The following is a 7783-nucleotide window of genomic DNA, read 5'->3' as shown; positions in this document are numbered from 1 at the left end:
TGAGTTGCAAAGAGCCTCCAGCTGAGTGATCCAGAGCCTCTTGTGATTTCAATGTCAGTCCTTTATAGAAGTTTTGGAGTTTATCCCATTCATTAAACATCTCAGGAGGGCACTTCCTGATTAGAGCTTTATATCGTTCCCATGGCTCATACAAGGGTTCAGCATCCATTTGTGTGAATGTTTGTACTTCAGTCTTCAATCTAATAACTTTTTGAGGTGGGTAAAACTTGGCAAGGAACTTGGTTACTAGATCATCCCAGTTGTTGATGCTGTCTCTTGGGAAGGATTCTAACCATTGAGTGGCTTTGTCTTTGAGAGAAAATGGAAATAACAGCAATTTGTAACTGTCAGGATGCACACCATTGGTCTTCACTGTGTTGCATATCCTCAGGAAGGTGGATAGGTACTGGTTTGGATCTTCCAAGGGGCCTCCTCCATAGGAACAGTTGTTCTGCACCAAGGTGATGAGTTGGGGCTTCAATTCAAAGTTATTTGCATCGACATTTGGGGTAAGGATGCTACTCCCACAATGCCTTGGATTAGCAAGTGTATATGAAGCCAAGACTCTCCTCTGGGGTTGACCATTGTTGTTGGCCATTCTCACTGGTGGATTTGTTGGATTTGTTGAGTGTTCCTCCAATTCATGATATTCTTCATCTGATTCTTCCTCTCCAGCAACATTTTTTTCTCTTGCTTCTCTTCTTAGCCTTCGGAGGATTCTTTCGTCAGTTTCGTGAAAGGTAAGGATCTCTCTTCTTGTATCTGACATACAAGCAAAACACAAGAAACATACAAAAACCAGTGACACTTCAATCTATTGCTAGAATGAAGTTTGAGTTAGCTTAAGCAAAAATTCAAACAGTTAGTGGGTTAGTCCAAAGTTAGAGAAACGGAAAATAAAAATGCTAGATCTAGATCTCCACTTCACTTAATCATTGTCAATCAATTTCAATCCCCGGCAACGGCGCCAAAAACTTGATGTAGCAGAAAACGATCTGACACAAAACTCACCGGCAAGTGCACCGGGTCGCATCAAGTAATAATAACTCACGGGAGTGAGGTCGATCCCACAGGGATTGAAGGATTGAGAAATTTTATTTTAGTGGTTGATGTAAAAGCTTGAGTAAAAGTTTGAGGCAAACTTTTACTCAAACTTTTCATATCAGCCACCCCATCCTTGCTGCTACCAACGTTTGAGCCAAAGTTTGGGGTCAAACTTTTGCTCAAACGTTGGCTCCCCCTTGCACACTCATGGCGCCAACGTTTGCCAAAACGTTTGAGGCAAACGTTGGCGCAAACTTTTGCTCTCCAGGGTGTGTTGTTCATGTCGCCAACGTTTGCCAAAAAGTTTGAGGTAAACGTTGGCGCAAAATTTTGCTCTCCAGGGTGTTGATTTGTGATGCCAAAAGTTTGCCAAAAAGTTTGAGGCAAACTTTTGCTCAAGCTTTTTGCCCAAAAGTTTGCACAAAAGTTTGAGGCAAACTTTTGGTCTAGCTTTTTGCTCCCTGGTTCATTTTCACTTATTCCAAAAGTTTGAGCTAAAGTTTGAGGCAAACTTTTGCTCAAACTTTTTGTCCTCTCTTCCTCCTAGCCATTCCTCTTTGCTTCAACCTTTCTCCAAGCTTTCTTCACCTATCATTAATCAACCAAACACATCAAAGCTATGCTCAAAATCATGAGATATTCATTCTTTTATAATATGTGACAATTATAGCATAAAACCTCATGAAATTGCATTAATTCATCTATGGTTGATTCAATCAAAGGAAGCATGAAAATCTACCCAATTGGCTTGCTTATGGCTCAAGAAAGTGCATAATTCAAATGAAAACATAAGAAAAAGGCTAGTGAAAATAGGCTAAGATGACTTGTCATCAATACCTCTATTTGAGTTCCCCTTTCATCCACCAGTATTATGCCTGCGCCGCTTGCTGCCTTGTTTGAGGATCCATCTACATAGAGTTCCCATGTAGTTGGCTTTTCCTCTTGGTCTCCTGCGTACTCTGCTATGAAGTCGGTGAGGCATTGGGCTTTGATTGCTGTCCAGGTTTCATACTTCAAGTCGAACTCGGAGAGCTCTATTGCCCATTGAACCATTCTCCCTGCAACATCCGTCTTCTGAAGGATTTGCTTCATGGGTTGGTTCGTTCGGACTCTTATTGTATATGCTTGGAAGTAGGGCCGTAGCCTTCGTGAAGCTATTACCAAGGAGTAGGCAATCTTCTCTAGTTTGTGATACCTTAGCTCGGGACCCTGGAGAACTTTACTGATGAAATAAACTGGATGTTGTCCGACCTCGTCCTCCTTTATCAGGGCTGATGCGACAGCTTTGTCTGATACGGACAAATATAGGACGAGATCTTCCCCGACTAGAGGTCGGGTTAGGATTGGTGGTTGGCTCAAGAACTTTTTGAACTCCTGGAACGCTCCTTCGCATTCTGGAGTCCATTCGAACTGGCGTCCCTTTCTTAATAAAGAAAACAGTGGAAGGGATTTGAGTGCTGATCCTGCCAAGAACCTGGAGAGGGCTGCAAGTCGGCCATTTAATTGTTGAACCTCTCTTAAGCAAGTTGGGCTCTTCATTTCCAGGATAGCTTTACACTTATCGGGATTTGCTTCAATCCCTCTCTTTGTTAGCATAAAACTTAGGAATTTTCCAGCCTCTACCGCGAAGGTACACTTTGCGTGATTTAGCCTCATCCCATGTAACCTTAGGGTGTCGAAGACTTGCGAGAGGTCTGACAAAAGGTCGACTTCTTCCCTGGTTTTTACTAGCATGTCGTCGACGTAGACTTCCATTAAGGTCCCCATGTGAGAAGCTAACACCTTATTCATCAGCCTTTGATATGTGGCCCCTGCATTTTTTAATCCAAATGGCATGACCACGTAGCAAAAATTGGCTCTGGGCGTGATGAATGATGTTTTCTCCTGGTCCGACTTATACATCGGGATTTGGTTATATCCCGAGTAGGCATCCATGAACGACAAGTACCGATATCTCGAGCTAGAGTCTACTAGGGTATCAATACTTGGGAGTGGATAAAGGTCCTTGGGACATGCCTTATTTAAGTCAGTGTAGTCGACACACATTCTCCATTTACCATTTTGCTTCTTGACTAGCACTACATTTGCTAGCCATGTTGGATATTTGACTTCTCTGATGAAGCCGGCTTCTAGGAGTGCCTGTACTTGCTCTTCCACCGCTAGAGCTCGTTCCGGGCCGAGCTTGCGCCTCCTCTGTTGTACAGGTCGCGACCCCGGATATACCGAGAGCTTGTGGGACATGAGCTCGGAGTCTATCCCAGGCATGTCAGAAGCTTTCCAGGCAAAGAGGTCAGAATTGTCTCTTAGGAGCTTAGTCAACCCTTGCTTTAGGGTTTCCCCCAGGTTGGCTCCTATGTTGGTATTCCTCCCTTCCTCTTGGCCGACCTGTATTTCCTCAGTTTTTCCTTCTGGCTGTGGTCGTAGCTCTTCTTTGGCCCTTGCACCACCGAGCTTTATGGTGTGAACCTTTTTGCCTTTCCCCTCAGGTTTAGGCTTTCATTGTAGCATTTTCTCGCCAACTTCTGGTCTCCCCGCACCGTTGCTATTCTCGCAGGTGTCGGAAATTTCATGCAGAGATGGGGGGTAGACACCACCGCTCCGAGTCGATTTAGGGTAGCTCTGCCGATTAGGGCATTATATGCTGACCCTACATCGATGACTATAAAGTCTATGCTCAGAGTTTTGGATTTTTCCCCCTTTCCGAAGGTAGTGTGGAGGGGTAGAAATCCCAGTGGTTTTATTGGCGTGTCGCCTAGCCCGTACAAGGTGTCGGGGTAGGCTCTTAACTCCTTTTCATCCAACCCTAGTTTGTCAAACGCAGGCTTGAAAAGGATGTCTGCCGAACTTCCTTGATCTACTAGGGTTCTGTGGAGATGGGCATTGGCTAGGATCATGGTTATCACCACTGGATCGTCGTGTCCAGGGACTACTCCTTGCCCATCTTCCTTTGTAAATGAGATGGTAGGGAGGTCGGATGATTCGTTTCCGACTTGGTAGACTCGCTTGAGGTGTCTTTTGCGAGCGGACTTGGTGAGTCCCCCTCCCGCATCCGCCTGAGATCATATGTATATGTCTCTCTGGAGTCTGCGGTGGTGGCTCTCTTCTATCTGTGTCATCTCGCTTTCTCTTCCCATTATTGTCCGACCTTTCTATGAGATATCTGTCAAGTCGGCCTTCTCTGGCCAACTTTTCTATCACATTTTTAAGGTCGTAACAATCGTTTGTTGAGTGACCATATATTTTATGATACTCGCAGTAGTCGCTGCGACTCCCCTCTTTTTTATTTTTAATGGGCCTGGGAGGTGGCAGCCTTTCAGTATTGCAAATCTCTCTGTATACGTCCACTATGAAAACCTTTAGAGGAGTATAAGAGTGATATTTCCTGGGTCTGTCGAGACCGAGATCTTCTTTCTTCTTGGGCTCCCTCTCCCTCTCTTTTATCGAGGGAAGGTGCCCAGGTCACCAACTTGACTCTCTCAGTCTGGCATTTTCCTCCATGTTGATGTATTTTTCAGCTCGTTCCTGTATATCACTTAAGGAGGTGGGGTGTCTTTTTGATATGGACTGTGAGAAGGGACCCTCTCTAAGTCCATTGACCAGCCCCATGATAACTGCCTCGGTGGGCAGGTCTTGAATCTCTAAGCATGCCTTGTTGAACCTTTCCATATAATCTCGTAGAGGTTCTCCGACCTCCTGCTTTATTCCCAGGAGGCTCGGTGCATGCTTTACTTTATCTTTCTGAATGGAGAACCTCATTAGAAACTTCCTTGAGAGGTCTTCGAAGTTGGTGACCGACCTTGAAGGGAGGCTATCGAACCACTTCATCGCTGCTTTCGATAAGGTGGTCGGGAAAGCTTTGCAGCGCGTTGCGTCAGAAGCATCAGCCAGATACATCCGACTTTTAAAGTTGCTTAAGTGATGCTTCGGATCTGTGGTTCCGTCATAGAGGTCCATATCGGGGCTTTTAAAGTTTCTTGGAACTTTTGCCCTCATTATGTCCTCACTAAAAGGGTCCTCCCCTCCTGGGGGCAACTCTTCTTGATCGTCACGGGAGTTCTGACCTTTGAGGGAGGATTCTAACTTTAAGAGTTTTTTCTCTAACTCTTTTCGTCAATCCATCTCCTCTCTTAGGTGCTTTTCTATCTCTCTTTGTCGCTCCCGTTCCTGTTCCAGCTGTTCCAAGCGACATTGGTGGACATGGACTAGCCCCATTAGTTCAGTTGCGTGGGGTGGTCCATCCTTTTCTGATTCGCGCCCCTCTGAGGAATTTGTCTTCGGATTTTTAAATCCGGAGGTTCCTTCCCTGTGTTGGTCGTTGGTTTCCTGGTGGAGGGTTAGGTCTGCGTCATTGTTTCCGGTATCCAGGTTCTCTTGTTTGGAATTCGACGCCACATGACCATCTTCAGGGGATACATCCGCCATTACTGGCTGATCTCTCAGGTCCCCGGCAACGGTGCCAATGTTACGATGGGTAACCGGAGATTATTGGGTTGGATCAGTTTGGCTGGCCCAATCGTCTGAATGAGGAAGTATCCAAGCGGATTGATGATCCAAGGCCCCCATCCGACTTCGATATGAGAAAATGGGGGGTGGTACCTGCAAAGACACTCCGATACCAAAGTCAGCAAAGGGAGCAAAACAGGTCTAGCGAGTATTAGGTCTGAGTGATACCTGAAAAGTGTCAGTGTATTTATAGTGGTGAACCCATAACCACAGTTGGAGTAGTTCCGCCATTTAAGGTGGATAACCGTCCCTTTATCTTAGGGAAGTTGAGATATGGCTCCTGGAAGTGGGTAGAGAGATTTTAGGGGCAGTTACTCATTTGAATGAGTGCTTATCTGCCAGCTAATCCTTGTTCCCGACTTCTTTAAGGCAAGTCGTGGTAAGAACCGACTTCATAGAGAGAAGGTCGGTGTAGCGCGAGGCTCAATCCTTCGGACTGGGCCTTTCATCTGGACCTGGGCCTTATCATTGGGCCAGGGTATGAACACTTATAATTAATTTTTTATTTATTTTGTCATTTTTTATAGGATCATAGTTTATATTATACAAAATTTTGATAATAAACATAGTATATAATAATTACAATTACAAATTTTACAAAGTAAAAATAAAAAATAAAATAAATTAATATAAAACAAAGATAGAGTACATCAAAGAATAATACACTTTCAAAATGACTGTATCATCCATTCCTATCACTCACTAAAACAAAAACAAAAACTTTACCAGCAACTATTTTTTTCTAACCCAACAATACAGACCCCACACCCTGAGAAAGAAGAAGAGAAGTCGAAGAAGATGAACAAACTTGGATCTGGTCGGCTATCTATGGTTCGGAAACTTCACAACTATATATATATACACACAACTCGGACCATGCGACTACTAGAACCTACTTCCCCAACGAACAAAACGGACCATCTGATTTGTTCCATGAGAAATCGCAGGTCCGATTTCCATGATGTGAGTTTCATCTCCTCCAAGCAAAACAGACGATTTGCATATAAATTTTTGGAAACAAAGAACTCGGAAGGTCCAATTTTTCCACACCAACTCTGATAAAAAAGCTGTCCCACATAACGGTGTAGAACCCCATCTTCCATAATCCTGCAAAACACCTACACCCTCTCCATAACCAAAAAAATCAGCCAAATATATAGTACTCTTGAAAAAATATGTTTTAATTTTAATTTAATATATAACGAAAATGACATGAAATAAAATATTTGAAATAAAAAAAATTTCACATGTTAAAAAAATAATTATAATTTAGTTCAAATATTAATGGTTAAAAATTATGTACTTTATCCATAATTAAAGTAACTTATATTTATATGAACTAAGAACATATTTAAAATTAATCTATTTATATTAGAAGAAGGGTGAAGTACTTTTCAACAGATTGCGTATTGATATCTCAATAAGTACGGGCATAAATTAGTATATAGAAAGCAAAGGATATGCAGAAAATAGAAATGAAATATCAAAGGAAAATACAAAGATTCGATTCTCTTTGTAATGTATCCGAGATTTTTTTTTACTATTCATATTATTTTATAGTTTTTTTTATTATTGAATAAATTATCATTTGTACCCATAAAACATATAGATACTGACAAATGTACCATATAAGAATAAAACGACAATTATAACCACAGAAGATAGCTTCCGTATGCCAAGAGTACCTGGACGTTGGTTACACAATTAGTCCGTTAGGGTATTTTTGGCACACGGAAGCTATCTTTCGTGGTACAATTGTCGTTTTATTCTTATATGGATATATTTGTCAGTGTTTGTATCTTTCATGGATACAAATAGTAATTTATTCTTTTACTATTTTAAAAAACGATTTTATAACCGTTACAATAATTTATTATTAAACAATAATTACCCAGAACAAGAAAAACGGAGAGTCCAAATTCCACGTTTCATATTTCAAATTCCATCAGCTGCAAATCGGATCATGCAATTTGTGAAGCAAAATTTCATCACCAAAGAACTCACATGGTCCGAGTTGTGTACTCTTAGTTTTTTCAATTTTTTTAACACAAATTGAACCCTCCGATTTGTGTACTCTGAATTTTTTTCAACTTTTTAAACACAAATCGAAGGGTCCAATTTGTGTACTCCCACAATTTTAAAAAATACCAAAAATTACCATGTTAAAGTATATTACTCATTTTGCTTCCATATCAAAAATTTTTAGCCTTGTTCTGGCACCATTTAATTTCATGCG

The sequence above is a fragment of the Arachis ipaensis genome, chromosome B09 (assembly GCF_000816755.2).
Source record: "Arachis ipaensis cultivar K30076 chromosome B09, Araip1.1, whole genome shotgun sequence".
Taxonomy (NCBI): domain Eukaryota; kingdom Viridiplantae; phylum Streptophyta; class Magnoliopsida; order Fabales; family Fabaceae; genus Arachis; species Arachis ipaensis.
The sequence above is the reverse complement of the archived record's forward strand: the minus strand, read 5'-3'. Positions refer to the sequence as shown.